This window comes from Helianthus annuus, chromosome 13 (genome assembly GCF_002127325.2).
Source record: "Helianthus annuus cultivar XRQ/B chromosome 13, HanXRQr2.0-SUNRISE, whole genome shotgun sequence".
In the NCBI taxonomy this organism is placed as follows: domain Eukaryota; kingdom Viridiplantae; phylum Streptophyta; class Magnoliopsida; order Asterales; family Asteraceae; genus Helianthus; species Helianthus annuus.
In genome coordinates, this window is record NC_035445.2 from 4679222 (window position 1) to 4696920 (window position 17699).

The 17699-nt window shown below is 35.9% G+C and overlaps 1 long non-coding RNA gene across 1 annotated transcript; it reads left to right on the forward strand.

The window, feature by feature from the left end:
• The first annotated feature begins 9376 nt into the window (after positions 1-9376).
• On the forward strand, positions 9377-12125 carry LOC110902406. Its single transcript, XR_002571089.2, has 3 exons — positions 9377-9503; positions 10131-10217; positions 11899-12125. It is a non-coding gene; the product is annotated as an uncharacterized LOC110902406 (long non-coding RNA).
• The last annotated feature ends 5574 nt before the right edge of the window (positions 12126-17699 follow it).

The following is a 17699-nucleotide window of genomic DNA, read 5'->3' on the forward strand; positions in this document are numbered from 1 at the left end:
ATATCATCAGATCTGATCAGAACAGATCGTCAAACATTTGATGATCAAATTCATCAAAAATCTGATGAGGAATTATCAGAATTTCTGATGATTCCACTTGCGTATTGGATAAGATATGCACAAACCCTAAGATAACTAGAGGAAGTAAGAGATTCAATGAATACGCCAAAATCATACTTTTCACATGGCAAATTACATGAGGAAACAAATGTTTATTCATGTCAAACAATTTCTATAAACAGATAATGAAATCAACGAAGAGTAAATGAATTGTGCCTTGCATTTACTACATCCTACACACTTCACTTCTTAAGTAAATGTTTGTAATAGCCAATCATTCCACAATCACCTTGTAAACATTTCAAAGAGATATAAACTTGAAATTCTATATTTGGTTTCTTGAAAGTTCGATTTCTAATCTGCACACTATTTTCTATCTTTGTTGAAATCATCTGCCATTTTGATTAAAGATTATTTATCTGGGATCAAATGTGATGTAAAAAATAATTGAAAATAGAGATGGTGAAATGGTTACAAAAAAGTTATGATGAAACGGTTGCAAAAAAGTTATGATGAAATGGTTTATATAGAAACGATGATGCTAAAAATATACATGGTGAATAGTTTAAATAAAGACGTGGTGTAATTTTTTTATTAAATAAAATGGTCAAATGACATATTGAAAATCAAATCAACAATTCAAATTGTCTTTATTCTCATCGATAACAGTCACCCGAATACCATACTTGTTCCCCCTACCCGAACCGTCAATGATGGTGTTCCTGCTCGGGTAGGGCGTAACGGACAATGGTACTTGGATAACTACGTGTGTTCACTTTAATTTAATAAACTTTTTATCTTATTTAGATTTTATTTAAATTTTTTTTCAAATAACCTACTTGAGTTAACTTTAAAAAAAAACATGAACACGCAAGTGTGTATAGTGCGTATAGTTTTTTACTAACATTCCGACATAAACTTTGTTGAAAACAAAGTTGTATTAAAAGTAAACCATTTTTTATGATATCGTAAGCTATAACGATAGCCAGTACCATGACAAAACGAACTGATACTGACACCGGTACTGTAGTGAACTATCAATATTCATCTTTTATGGTTTTAAAAACGTGTCTGTAATCCTTTTGGGCATATCACGAATTTGTTCTTTTTATGGTTAATTTTGATGGATATTAAACACATGTCGATATCCTTTTGAGGCATGTCAAACCTTTTTTTGGTTTTTTATTTTTTATTTTGGTGCTATATCAAACATCGGTATCATACTGCTACCGTAACAAATCAAATTCATACTTATCGAAATTCAATTTCCACTGTATTACTTGGTTCCAAGCACAAATAAATAAGTATCGTTTATACTTTGTAATAATCAAAGAAGAAAAACGAACCCTAAAAATACATTTCGTCTTGGGCGTACAAAAAGGTTAAAACGGCCCTGGGCAGGCATAAATAAATCGTACCACTTCATTTACACGCTACACCTATATTGTTATTATTATGTATTCAACATATAATATATTATATTGTTGTGGTAGAGACACATGAAGGTCTTAAGTCTAAACATTAAAAAAAACAATAATAATTAGTGTAAAATCGAGTAGAAGTAATATTTGTCATTAAAAACTATATCATTAAGAGTCTCAATAAAAACTAAACAAACAGCCCCTAAGCATGGTTATTCATATTACCAATTAACCTTATAAATGAGTTTTATATGATAAATTGATAATTGTTGACTTAGACTTGCGAAATTTGGGCTGACACCTTTCTTCGAAAAGTTTAATTTTGATTTAAAGTTTATGTATCTCTATCGCTAGTTAAAGCCCAAAAGTGTGTCCTTGAGATTCTTAAATAGGTTTAAATCAGTATCTTTCACTTAACAAGGATGATTAGTAAGTTTTCCTATGCTAACGTGGGGTAGCTCATTCGACAACAGAGACACATCTATTTTAGAGGGAAGATCTTATGTTCAAACCTGTGCAATAAAATAGTTTGGATCATTGGTGTAAAGAATCGTATGAGTAACAATTGGTAGATATGTATGCCTTACAGAGAAGAAGTCTCTGGTTCAAACCTGAACAATGGAGTAGTTTAGATTATTGGTGTAAAGTATTCATACAAATGCTACTATATAATTTATACTAGTGGACTTCCCCCGCGTGTTGCGACGGGAAGTCTGTATCAGTTCAATTCATAAGGTATCAGGATTGTAACTGGCACTTTGCATAGCGATCGAAAGATAAATCCATACAAAAGTCATGATATGCCCTAAAAGATATCCACACATATTTTACATCGATAAAAAACTTTAAAAATGAATATTGACAAAGGTTTCAAAAGTACAAATATTGGTACCGATGTTCAGTTGAAATTGATGTGGTACCGATGTTCGGACGATATCAATTTTGTTCGTCAGTGACACTCGTTGTAGCTTATTTCTTGTAATATAGAAAAGATACTCTATTCCGCTACCGAAGTTGTTCGAACAAAAAAAAAATCAATTATAATTGACTCATTCAATTTTTAACAAAGCTTTTATTGTAACGCAGATAAAATAAACATGTCGCAACGGTACTTTTATAGTTTTATAAAGCATTACAATATATTATTAGAATAACAAAAATAAACGTTACTTCATAAAACATTGTATCTTAAAATTTAAAAAAAAATAAAAAAATGTGTTTGAAAATAATTATAACAATAAAATCTTAAAATTTAAAAAAAAAAACTATATGTTATCATTTATCTCCACTCAAGTTAATATATTAAGTGATTATACATAGTATGACATTATAGTAATAAAATGAGTAAATTACAAGTTTTGTCCTTTATGTTTGACCAAGTTTCAGGCGCTGTCCTTTACCTTTAAAATTTATAAGTTTTGTCCTTAATGTTTCAAAATCCTGCGCGTTATGTCCTTTGGGCCTAACCCGGTTAGTTTTTTATGTTAAATCAGATCATATGCTAGACACATGAGGGTATAATTGTCTTTTCACCCTATTAGTTAAAAAACACTTAAAAAACTAAAATACTATATATATACACACTCTCTCATCTCTTTCTCTCTGATCTTTCCCCTATATACTGAATCACCATTGTATTGAGTGGACTCCTCAAAAGGTAAAAAATGGGTGCAGCCTGTTCTTCATCCCCCTTTCTCTTTCGTTACCCAGTCACCATTCATCCACCCTCCATCACCCCAAATCACCACCAAATTTCATCATCTCCCCATCTAATCTCACTTATTATTCCCATTTCCCCAAATCCTTAATGAATTCGCCCCCCAAATGCAGCAGTATTACAACCAACTCCTCAACAAATTCTCTCAAAACCCCCATCTCCGATCCTCACTCAATCGACTCAGAATTGATTCAGAAGTTGGTTCATGATGCTCTTGTTTGGAGCTCTCTTCATGGGCTTGTTGTAGGAGACAGAAACGTGGAGTTTTTTTTTTTAATTTCATTGGGGATTTGTTTATTTTTTGTAGCTCTGTTTTGGGGATTTATGTATTTTTGTAGCTCTGTTTTGGGGAATCTGAATAGTTTGGAGATTTGGGTATTTTTTGTTTGTTCAGATGATTTCGTAGGGGTGGATAGTTTGGAGATAGTTTGTCGCTCTGTTTTAGGGAATCTGATGGTAGATCCAAGGGGTGGATGTTGATGGTGATGTCGGAGACGGTGGAGTGAGTGGTGATGGTGGGTCAGGCGATGGTGGAGATAGTGGGTGGTTGGCGGCAGGTGAGGGTGGGAGGTGGTGGTGGTCGGCGGCAGGTGAGGGTGGGAGGTGGTGGCGGCAGGTGATGGCAAGCGGTGGTTGGGAAGAGAGACAAAGTGTGTATGGGTGTGTTTAAGAGAGAAATTGCAGGATAGATATGTTTTATTTGTTTTCTAAAAATCATTTATAAATTAGGATGTGAAAAGACAATGCTACCCTCATGTGCAGTGCACATGACATAACTTAACTGTAAATTATAACTGGGTTTGCCCCAAAGGACATAATGTCACACCCCAACCGATGGCGGAATCATCGGGGCATGGCACTGAGCGAAACAGATTATCCAGAAGTTTCCATAACAACTATCATTACTATTCAATTTATATAATACGTCCCATACCGTACCTTAAATAGCAAACAAATTATTACAGATAACAACCAGTCAAATATTCTGTTCCGACAACTCAGATTTAAATATAAAAATTGTTCAAATGCTTCTAGAGACTCGATCTGCAAGATCTACAGACAACTATGCTCTAGACACTTATTCTAAGCTCGCCTTCCTAGCAGATAAGCATCCTAATTGCCTGTCACATACGTTAAAATAAAGTCAATACATAAAATGTAAAGGTGAGCATACAGGTTTGATAATAGCATAATAGAGTTCGAATAGTTTGCGCATAACCAGCACGTACACAGAGGAAAACGAAGCATGTTAATTATCGACATGGATCTATCGATACCAATGACTGCGGGTTGACTGCCCAAGGCAGTTCGCAATACATGATTACCACCGTAATCCATGCAAGTAATTGTCCTTAACAACCCCCGTGTGAACGGGTGTAGAGTCCAAACTATAGTACTATCGTCGTTAAGGCAGGTAGACAGCATTCCACGTGTAAACATAACAACAAGCATTCATTTAGTCACGTAATACATGCGGTAACAATTAGCGTTTAAAGTAATTGAGTAGTGTGTTCGATTGTGATTTAGAATAAGTAACGTATGTAACACCCAAAAGTGCTGAAAGCAAAAAGGGGTCGAGTATACTCACAGTGATTGATGGATTGAAGGGAGCACTTGAGAGTAGGGTTAGCCTGAATAGTTCGATAGTATAGTGATAAGAAACGCGTAATCGGAAAACAAGTATTGGAGGGTCGGACAGCTGGTCGATCGGACGGTAGTCCAATCGGACGCCTGACCGTTCGGTTTGACTGTCCGTTCGGACAGCTGTCCGGTCGGTCGGTAGGCCGATCGGATGGTTGTTCGAGTGGATTGTTTCTTCCTCTGGGAAGGATGTGTTTGTGTATGATGGTTTGACCTTTTGAGGTTTTCGTTGTAGTATTTGAAAACATTGAAGTATCTTTACCTTTCAGGTCGATCGATCGAACGGTCGTTCGATCGGCCGGCTAACCGATCGGTTAGGTACTTCAGCTGACAGGTTCTTAGCAGGGTGTCACCTGGTCGGACGGTTGTTCGATCGGGTGGCACTCCTAGTGCATTGAACACGTTGAAAATCGATCAAGTGTTGAAGTATAGTATCTCATGATCTGAAGAGTAATTCAAATTGGACGGCTTGACCGATCGAACAGCAGTTCGTTCAATACTAGACTTCATTAAATTGTTTTTAAGTGTGGGGCCATGTGCTAGCCGATCGGCTGACTGTCCGATCGGCTGGCTGTCCGTTCGGACAGCAGTCCGATCGGTCAACATCCTGACCTGATCAGCCTGTTCGTCTAACACTTGGCTGTTCTAATTGTTTGTCGTTATATCGAGGTGCTTTGACAACAAGTTGAACCATAGAACACTCGTTCTTACTTGTTCCTCCTGATCGGACAGGAATCACCCAAATCCGGCCGGTGAACTGTTCGGAACGGAGTTTAACGTTTAACCCGAAGTCGGTGAACCTCGTGGATAGAATCCGGATCTTGAGTCATGCAACCAGTGGAATGATTAGCAAATCGGCACAAGTTCCGTTTCTATTAGTTTTGAAGGCATTGAGTGTAAAAGAGTTGAAAGAAAGTTGGAAAACCATCTTTCAATCCTTTTCATCGTGTAAATGTTTAGATCTATGAAAGATCCTTGTTTGTTTATGTGGAAATCAGCTAGATTCAAGTGATTCTTGGTGGATTGAAGCCAAAACATGAAGTTCTTCAAGAACACCATGATGACATCATCCTAGAACACTTGAATCTTGATGATTTCACGGTTAGAAATCAAGATTCGAAAGATAGAAAGGTGTAGGAGTGTGCATAGATCAAGAAAGTACAAGATTTAGGACGAAAACTTACCGGAATCGAGAGAAATCTGAGAAAAAAGAGGGGAGCACGAGCTGGTCGGTCAGAGCTTTCCAAAAGTGGTAAAGATGACAATGACAGGGGTATTTATAGGCTTCCAAAAGAGGAAAGGGTTGGCCGATCGGCCAGGCATCCCGATCGGACAGCCTGTCCGACCGGACAGCAGTCCGATCGGCTGGGCTGTTCGATCGGCTGAGAGCCTGATCGTTCAGCTGCCTGATTCGAGTGTTCGGTGCGACGATTTTTGATATTTCGATTTCAATTGAGGACGATGCGAATACGATAAGGTTTCCTATTCAAATTACTTTTAATTCCGACCACTATATCTAACATACAATCATCTGTATCTCGCGCTGTCTCTTCTCCACTAATTATTATGATTCGATTTCGATTGAGTTCGATTGAGTTTTGAGTTTCGATTCGAGTTTTGATCGATTACCACACATAACATAAAGTAAACACGCACAAGTAACACATAAGGCACACACACACGTATATTAATACCAAAATTCGCGTAACTCGAGTCTCGAGTTCGGTAATGATTAGATTAGTTCGATTACTGATCAATTGACTTTATCGCATTGTTACTTCCTATTATTCACAGTCGTAAAGGGGTTCGTATCGATAAATAAACTTCGATTAATTCGATTTTAGCATATACTCCACATAATACAACTAACATGAAAGCACAAAATAGACTAACTACGGTCAAAGGAGTCAATCTTGACTTTGACTTTGACATTCGCTAACACGGGGTGTTACACATAACATGCAGGATTCTGAAACGTTAAGGACAAAACTCATCAATTTTAAAGGTAAAGGACAACACCTGAAATTTGGGACAAACATAAAGGACAAAACTTGTAATTTACTCTAATAAAATATTAAAAAAATGTTATGATGTAATAATAATATTTAAATATATTTTTACTATTCATGAACACTTAGATTAATATGTATAATATGTGTAGCTTTAATCTACTATTTATATTGCTTCTTTGTCACAACTAATCCCAAATGTTTGCATCAATATAATCCTGTTCATTACCCATATCAAAGTTGATTGATTCAATTAAATTGTGGGTATGAAGAAAAGAGTATTGCATTGTACCCTTGAACTTCATAGTATTTGGATATAAGTTTATCACCAACTCCCCTTACATATGGAAATTTTCACCCAGTTTTGAACATAGTCAATTGATGTTAATCTAGTCCGTGATGCCTCGACACAAACTGTCATACCGCAAAGACCAGTCTTGTGAGTTTTGTTGGATTCACTCATCACACTATGTAAGACCTTTAAAAATATTACAATATATTTCATAAAGCATCCCTTTTAGTAAAACATAAGGATTTGTTTATAAACTTTATTTACAACCTTCATGATGAACCTAAACCATTAACCACTTTACTCCATAACCATGACAATTATACCAACCTTAACATACACAAAAGAGTTAAATGCTTGGTTGGTCCCTGTGGTTTTCAAAAATTGCAAACTTGGTCCTAGTGGTTTACTAATTACACGCGTGGTCCCAAAACTTGTCAAAAATGAACTCGGTTGGTCCCCAGCCTTAACATCAGTTAAATTTTTCAGTTAACTATGTGTGAAATGACTATATTACCCTTGAACAATTAAAAACCTAAATTTCTCATTTAACTCTTTAACAAAATATGAACATGTATATGTTTATATCTAGTTTCTCTCTTTCTCTCTCTCACAACAACCATCATCAATCATCATCTTCAAATAACAACCATCATCAATCATTATCTTCAAACAACAACAATCTGAGTTATCCCCTTCCACCCATCTTATTCTCATCCAATCTCTAAACCTTAGCCACCCTTAGGGGCGGCGGCGGCGGCGTTTATGGTGGTACCAATCCGGTTGTTCTTGAATCTGAGCAAAGGTGTGGCAGCAGAGTTAGGGGCGGCGGCGTATATGGTGGTACCAATCCGGTTGTTCTTGAATCTGAGCAAAGGTGTGGTAGCAGAGTTAGGGGCGACGACATTTATGGTGGTAACAATCTGGTTGTTCTTGAATCTGAGCAAAGGTGCGGCGGCTGAGTTAGGGGTGATGGCGGTGGATGAGTTGATGTTGGTGGTGTTCTTGAATCTAAGATTTAGGTGAGATGATGTTGGTGGATGAGATACGACGGTGGATGAGTTGATGTTGGTGGTGTTCTTGAATATGAGATTTAGGTGAGAAGTGAGATGATGTTGGTGGATGAGATGATTTAGTTTGATTTAAGTTCTTCAATTTTTGGTGGTTGTATAGATCTGAAACAAATGATGAGATGATGTTGGTGGTGGTTATGAAGATGGAATTTGAAGTTAAGGTTTGAAGATGGAATTGCAGGTGTTCATTGTTTGAAGATGTTTATAATGTTCAAATTTTGTTAAAATCTGGATATAAACATGGACCTGTTCATATTTTTTAATTGCTTAGGGACAATTTAGTCATTTCACACATAGTTAACTGAGAAATTTAACAGAGGTTAGGGCTAGGGACCAATCGAGTTCATTTTTGACAAGTTTTGGGACCACGCGTGTAATTAGTAAACTACTAGTACCAAGTCTGTAATTTTTGAAAACCACAGGGACCAACCAAGCATTTAACTCTACATAAAAACTCATGAACTTTTATGATCATCCTATACCTCAATCATATTCAATTCCGATGTTGTTATTGACACATACACATAAATAATAGCATTTTAGCATGCATACACTTAATCCCTCAACACATAGTCAACCCTAAGGCTATAGGGTGTGGTTGGAGCCCCCAAGGGGCTTTATCAGTCCACCTCAGCTCCACGTCACCTTTGGGGCTTTATCACACCCCTCTTTAACTTGCATGGTGTGGATGGAGCCCCTTATTAATAAAAATAAAAAAAATAAAAAGATTTCATTGGGTGAATTTACATGGGCCCCACCTGATAAAGTGTAACACCCCGAAAACGGGTTTGGTAATCAAACTCCGTTAATACTAAAGGATGGGTAAATTACCGTAATGGTAAAAGTAACCCGGTGAATATTAGGATTTTAAAATAAATAAGCCTAATATTAAATAAAAGCTGAAAGAAAGCTTTTTAAGAAAATAAAGTTTATAGAAGCCTGAGTTAACGGGACTTAAAATAAACTGAGTCATAAATTCCCCGAACCCATTTATTTAACTAGGAATGTTTAACCTAGTTAATGAGTGGAAATAGTGTTAGAAATAAGTAGGTTATAGCTTACTTAATAACTAACCTAACATGAGGGGCCAAAGTTGGATAACATGAAAGTTAAATTATAAAAAGAAAATTATAACAAAACACACAATAAGTGTGTGTTCTGTTGATCGACATCAGGGAGCTCCCATGGAGCAAAACCCTAGTTTCATCAAAACTACCAAATTGAAGGTCATTCCAAGACCCAAATCGATGCATGAACGTGTGGAAACGATCACCGAGTCATGGGGATCACAAGGTATGTCACAAAACCTAGATTGGTTGAAGTTGAAATTCGAGACAAGTAGGTTACTTGCAAATAAATGGATGGATTATGATCCAAAGATGAAATTAGGTGTTTATGTACGCCTAATTTCGTTAGTTATTAAGAAAATTACGAAATACTTGATGTAAGGTTACATCTAAGTGATTAACAAGTAGATTATCAAGTGGGTTTTGATAATATGATATAATTATGTTTAAAACCATCACGGATGTTAGTATTATGAAGATACTTGAACAATTTATGATTTTGAGTATATGTTCATACATGACTTGAATTGGGTTTTGTATATTATAATGGAATTGGTGATTTTAATTCATGAAAATAGATGTTTGAAATCATGATGTCTACTAGTTGATATGTAGAACTTGATTATATTAGGTGTTCGGATGAATGTCTAATGTTATGATGAGACGGGTTTACATATAGATGGAAACCTTTAGTTCTTGCTTGACGGACGAATAATTAGCTTTGATAATCGAAAGCTAAAATAACTCGATAATGATAATCACTTGAATTTATTAAAGTGATAGAAAATACGTAAGGTGGGATAATCGTGTTAGACGATGATTGATCTAACCATCTTACGAATTTTGATAATAGTTTGACTCTTGACAAGCTAGATGGAGGCTTGGGAGGAAGCGGGTCAAACGGAGCAAGTACGAAAAGAAAACGTTGCTTGGATGCTAGGTAAGTTAAAACTTACACCTTTTATTAATATCTATTGGTTTTATAGATTATGAATAATCAAAAGTCATATTTGACTTATGATGTTTCGACCCGATATGTGCGGTTCGGAACAAAAGACAATAATGATAAACCATGTTGAATGATTAAAAAAGAGCTAATAAGATCATTTAGTCATGCAATGACTAATAAATAACGAGTTTTGAATGATTACATTGTAAGGTAAATCAATACAATTAATAAGGGTAAAACGGTAATATGGTCACTAGTTGACGATAACCGTTAGTTTTGAAGGACACTTTATGGCGTAAGATATAAAAGGGGTCAAAATAATCAAGAAATAGATTTATAAGGAAATTGACCGTACGGTGTAAACCGGTACAAGCCATGTAGACGAGATGATGATAAATCCATCTTGCAAAAGTAAACGGTCATTTAGACCAAACGAGTCAAAGGTGAAAATATCACCCTTTGACAATATCGACTAATGGTTTGTCGAGTTGTATGATTACAAGAATAAATATCGATTGAATGTTGACATTGCTATTACTTAGCGGCTACTAAGGCAAGGTATCGAAACGGGTCAATATATTGATCCGAGCCAGGTTTGTATAATGATTCAACTCATCATGTAGAACTTGAGGTTCTATAAGAATTAGACAAGGATAAAATATAGATATTCGGTTATCTTTAAGGTAAACCGAATAAATTGGGTTATGATTATGGTATTTTAGAAATATAATGGTTTCTAAACAAGATTATAGTTTTAAAAGTGGGATTTTGGTCGAACATGGCTTTAAAGGTCCTTCGTCGTAATAGGAGGGGTAAAAGTGACCAAAATGCCCTTATAAGTGAAATTAAGCAAACGACCCCTAAAGGTTGTTTAGAAATGAGTTTTGTGATCAAATAGATACTTGTATTAAGTATAAAAAGTGAAATATGCGAATCTTTGGGTCAAATGACTCTATATGAGTCTTTGTCGTAAAATGATAATCCAAGGGGTAAAACTCGGAATAAATATATCTCCACATTAAATCTTCCACACATATAGTTGTGGTGGAAGATAGATTGATAAATAATGTGGAAGTACAATGCTAGAAGTGAATGGGTATGACTTCTGCGGTAAAGTGCTTAAATACCCTTAACGGGTCAAAATAAGCTTCTAAGTCAAAACGGGTTAAAGAAGGTATATAAACCCGTGATTTTGAGCCTAACATAATAGGAAATATTGAAATTATGAAGTTCATGGGTTTAAAGATCAAATAAACATGTTTGTTTGATAAAATCACGAACGGGTCAAAATTTGGTAAAAAGGGTAATAAGTCAAAGACTTAAAGGTCTGAAATTTTGTTATGCCGGATGTTGGATTTTAACTCCATAAGATGTACAATTAAATTACGGACGCGTAGGAAAAAGAATCGGATAAAATGGATTAGAAACGAGAGAGTTATGCTCGTTTTCGTGAAATCGGGTTATGCTGGGAATATGCAGCAACCAGCTGCAACATTCTGGACAAATCAGGCCGTCGCGCCGCGCGATGGGGAAGGCCTTAGGCCGTCGCGCGACGCCACGAGGTGCCAGATACGCAAAAATTCGTTAATTAACTGTTTATGCATTGCGAACCCATTGAAATGCGTTTTAAGCTACGTATGAATAATCTAACTCATGTTTTTATGAGTTGTAGGTAAAATTCTTGTACTGGAGGACGATCAAGCTCAGCGATGAACCGAACACATAAAGAACAAAGCTTCCGCGAATAGTTTCGTAGTCACGTTTTAAACGACGAATTAAATTACAAAATGTTGAAATGTTTTATTTAGTAAAATGTTTTAACAAACTTGCATTTTTAAGTGTATGTTTAATCTTAAATACACTATGATAATCGCAATCTTATTTGATAATAGTTTAAAATGGACTAAGGGTCTTACATAAAGTCCTTCGAGCTCGTTACCATGATGGAGCCCCATCAATGGCGCCCCTTCTTAAAATGATGGGTGTGGGTGTATAGCGCCGGGGGGCGCTATAGAGTGTGACATGGCGATGGTGGCGCCCCCACACACTACAGCCTAACCCCATGTCATAGAAAACAAAATTATATTGTGATGATGTCATTGCCAATTCACTACATACATGCCAATAAACCTGAAGATAATAATCACCCACACATTTCAAAATGAAACTTAGAGGAAATGTTGACAATTTCCGACATGATAGCCTAGGTTGTAGGGTGTGGTATAAAGCCCCTAGGGGCTTTATCACGCCACATCAGCGCCATCTAGGCGCCACCTCATATGGGGGGCTTTAAAGCTCTTTCCTTTAACATCCTTGCAATGGTTTAAAGCCCCTTTCAAACAATACAAATTTGGATCACTGACGGACCAATGGAGTATCATCATACCACCAGCGGAACCACCCGATCATATCCATCTCCACTAGGCATAATGCCTATACACCAATTCAAGAGGAAACCCAATAATATGGGAAAAAAGCCCTTGTGGGAATCGAACCCAGGACCTATTGGTCCCAAAGTCTTATCCCACCCCTAAGATGCCACTAGCCTATAAAGCCATGGACTCCTGTCAAAATAAATGGATCAAAAAATGATTTCTTATTTAACCACTAAAAATTCAAACTAGAGAAATAACAAGAATTGCAACAACTCTCAAACAACCCTCACAAGCAGATCATCATCACGATGATCTGCAACACTCAAGCATAATGAATCTGATGTAAAAGAGATCTTAACACAAGATTTTTAACACACAGAGTGAAACCCTAAATGAGGAAGAAAGAGAGATGATAATTAGAGTGGCGCAGACGAGGAAATATCTGGACCAAATTCATCATCTATGATAACTTTAGGGTATCCCTTATATAGAGACTCTGAACCTTGAACTTGAACCCAGTTATCCCGGATGATGGTTATAACAACTTTTCATTTGTTATAACCATTTCTTCATTCCTTAAGCCCATCTCCATAAGCCCATCAGCAAGCCATCTCATATGCAAGATAAAATAAGAAATAACAAATGTAAGACATAAAATATAAAACTGAAATATTAAGATATTATTTTTAACACCCCCCTCAGTTTTATATTTTAAAAACTCACAAACTGAAATGTTAGAACCCATACTTCACACTTTCTAAAAGCACCATTTAGCTTACAGTTGCTTCTTAGATCGGTTTCTCACCAAAAGATACTCTAGAAACAAAAAAAGATCACGAAATTGTTGGCATTGCTTGTCTCGCCCTTGCAACAAGGATTGAAGAAAACCAGCCCTACAACAACATTCGGCAGAAGATATTTAACGTCGGAAGTAATGAATACAACAGATCAGAAGTGGTGGCCATGGAATGGCTAGTGCAGGATATCCTTAACTTCCAGTGCTATTTACCAACCATCTATAACATTTTATAGTTCTATCTCAAAGCTGCCCGAGCCGGTCAAGGTGTTGCCAAGACTGCCAAGCGTCTTGCGGCACATGCACCACTGGGCCATGAACAGTTGTCCAACTGTCCTTCAACTGTAGCAGCCAGTTTAGCGTGCTTAGCATGTCTAACTGACTGCATAAAGTCGATGGAGTGCTTGGTTTGGTCAATACGCTAATACAGTTCAGAACAAAAGACGGGCAGTCCATAAAAGATATCCCATTTTAAAACTAGCAAAAAGACGATAAACAAAAACCAGAAAATTGGACAAACAAGATGGGGTCATTTTCCCGGACATCAGAAAATAACATCATACATACAACTAACAAGAATTGTCAAAACAAATCAACCAAAAGAATATCATCAAATTCTTCTTTCTTACTCAAATTTAGAGCTTAGTCGATCTTTTTTAAACTCGTTTATGAATAATTCCTAATCCAGAATATATTTAAAAATATCTACCACAATATTCGATTACTTTGGTGTTTTTTTATGAACATAAACCATGCAGAGAACACTACAAAAAATATGTAAAACTCAAGAATAATCCGATATTTTTTTAATACCAAACGGATTCAAACATTTAACCCTAGAAAACCCCACTAAGGTTATTAGCTCAAAAAACTATGACAAACACAGAGACAAGACAGATACAAACATGAAATCTAATCTCGTAATGACACTCAAAACTTCAAAAAACTTTTATTTCATAATCAACCTAAAAAATTTGAAACTGGTCTCTAAATTTATACAACTCTCAAGATCAAAATATCTAAACCACAACTCAGATCTAACAGATTAGAACTTCAATTACCAAGAGAGTGAACAAACCCTAGATCGATAACGACAATTGTCATAGATTAGGTTTTCATCACAACGAAGAAGAAAATGAAAACCCTAGACGACTCTTAAAACTTTGAAAGAGACTGCAAGTGAAAACGTTTATGTTTGAATAGTAGACTATAAATTCACAACCAAAACAAAAACAAAAACATACCAACAAGCAAAAACTTTCATGATAGAAAAAATTGTTAAAAATGAATCCAACAATTCAACAACAATATTACAACTATATCGGATAAAGCAAGAGTCACAGTGTCACACAATTCCATAGTACTCAGAACATAGCCATAGCCTCAACAAACAAACGTAAGAACTTTCTATCACATCAGAATGTAAAACAAATTATAAAGCATGTTCTGATTAACAAAGAATTCATAAAAGTCTATAACCAAATCAGATTCATTGATTTTATCCAACGACTCCAAAAAATAATAAGTCTGATAATAACAACGGGAATATCACCTATATCAGACTACAAGACAAATACTTACCTTCCTCTCAACAGAATTCAACTAAAGCACCACATATCAACAACATATGATAAAGTCACATGAATTCAAATATAGCAAATTGACTTTAAATTCACTAACAAGTCATGAAACTCACCAAGTAACAATAGCAACATAGGAAAAGAAAAATCAGAAAAAACATTCTGATTAAGATAAAAAAACATATGATTCTAAAAACTACCAGATATAACACAAATCTGATAAAAACCCAAGACCAAGAGTTACAAGACTCTATACAACTCAGAACAATGTCTGAAAACTTGAATCACGTGATTCAAGACCATGAAAAGTCACACGACCTTTTCTTAAAAAAACCAGAACCAAGTCTGAAACTTTTGAATCACACGATTCAAAAAAACAATCTGACAAAACCTAGAATCACACGATCCTACACATCAAATAATAAATTACAGCTAAAAACACCCGGTTGAATAAAAACAAAGAACGCTTTCAACTAAAAACATCCACCAACCAGAGAAATAAACAGGGCTGTAACACATATTCAAGAATAATCTTGACAACATTACTGGTTAAGACACATGAACCACACAGTTCGACTAACCAGAAAGACAATTTTAGACAATACAAAGAACAGATAGAAACCAACACTACGATCTAACGGGACTAGACTCAACAACACGAAGAATCTACAAATGACCCTAGATCAGTGTGAAAACAAGCACCACCTAGACCAGTGAACTAACATCACTACGATCAACGATGAAGTCTCAAAGAGACGAATAAGAAACAGATAAGATTACCAACACAATGATCCTACACAAACCTCACTACGGTCGGACTCAAAACATGAAAAAATCCAAGACCAGTGAGAAAAAAACAAACAATAACGAAGAACACATTTTCAAGATAGTATAACCTTTACAAGATAAGACTCAATCAGCAAGATCTACATTCAATCTCACACATACAGATCCTCAACACGACGATCTGCTTTAACTCTCAACAAGACTTCACGGATACACTACAAATCTGAACATACAAGAACAAGTAACGCCCTATATCTCAGTTTCAATATGAAACCCTAGAGAGAGACAATGCGACGAGGAAGAAGGAAAAAATCACACTACATCAAGCATTAACAAGAACCACATTCTTAGAATCAAAGAACATATTAATGATGACTCAACATGTATGAACATATCATTTAGAAACATAATAACCATGTGCCAATAACAAAATTCAATATTGTTAATACTAGCAACTAGGATAAAAAAAACAAAGTTCAATACACAGAGAACATAGCACAAAGATTGAACGAATCATATAGAATCATAAAGATGCAATCAAATCAATGTAAAGCAACTATGGAGAAACCTCGACAGGGACCAGATCAGAGGTTTATCACTCAAAGGTGCCTCTGCAAGCCTTATCGAGGAAGCCTTTTAGACCTAGACACAATCTAAATAACCAGAGATAAACGACAACAACAAGTAACATAGATTATAACTAACACAACAAACAAGAAGCAATCAGAACAGAAATCAAACAAGAATGCAACAGGATGCACCCTTCCTGTGTCCCAAATTTACAAAACTGGTCCAACTACCCCGGAAACAGAATGCCTAAATGCAAGAATAAAAAACATAAAATAAATCAAGGAATGATCTCACCAGAAAAGCAAACCCAAGCTAGGGTTTCTCCAACTACCCCCAGAACAACAGCTTCCAAGAACTACAGGCCTTTCATGAGATCTAAAGTCGGCAAACTTTTCGTCTACCTAGACTTTTAGAACAACCTTCTTCTACAACACCGGTGTTTTGCACCCACTTTTTATTGTGGAAAAGTGTCACACCCCAACCGATGGCGGAAATATCGGGATGAGACGAAGTGTGTAAAGATTGCTAGAGACGTCATAACACTATGTGACAATATTTAATTAAATTCAAATTTCATTTCAAAACTAAATGTTACACAATATTCAAAAGGAAATAACAACATTGTTTCAACAAATAACAACAAAAGATAGATAAATTTAGGTGTGTATCTAGCCACCCTAAACTTGTTTCATCAATCATCCATACTTCAATAATCAACCTGCAACATGTATTAAAATAGAGTTTCAATGCAAAAGCAAAGAGCGAGTATACAAGTTTGTTTACATAGCATAATAGAATAAAAACTCATATCCAACATGAACATAATAAAATAGTTTCAGCCATGCTAGTTTACGCAGTCCAAGTGATAGCCCAAGTTTCCAATGCGTTAAAGTACCTAACCCAAAGTTTCACGGGAGGTTAATATGTCTCCTCCTAACAATACCCCTCGACACAAATGGGGGAGGTGCATTACCCCTATAGCGCTACTATTGTTAAGGCGGAACTACACACAGGGATTAAACGTTCACATAGCACAAAATAGTCTCAAGTATCACAAGTTTCATGTTTCATGTTTAAATGGATAGAGCATGTTTCAAATAAGTTTCAAGTGTCACGTGCGTTTAATATAGAATACATGTTGCACCCAAAGTGTTTAAAAGTAAAAATGGGTTCGAGTATACTCACGGTGGTTGCAAGCTTTCCCACTTGAAATCCCGCGAGCGAGTTTGGTGGATGGATTAAGTTGGAGCACCTAGTCCTTCTACACAAGGAAACGTAGGTGTGTGAGTTTGGCGTATAACGGAAGATTATAAATTTGGAGTTTAACATAACATAGAGTATGATATCAAAATAATCATCTTTAACT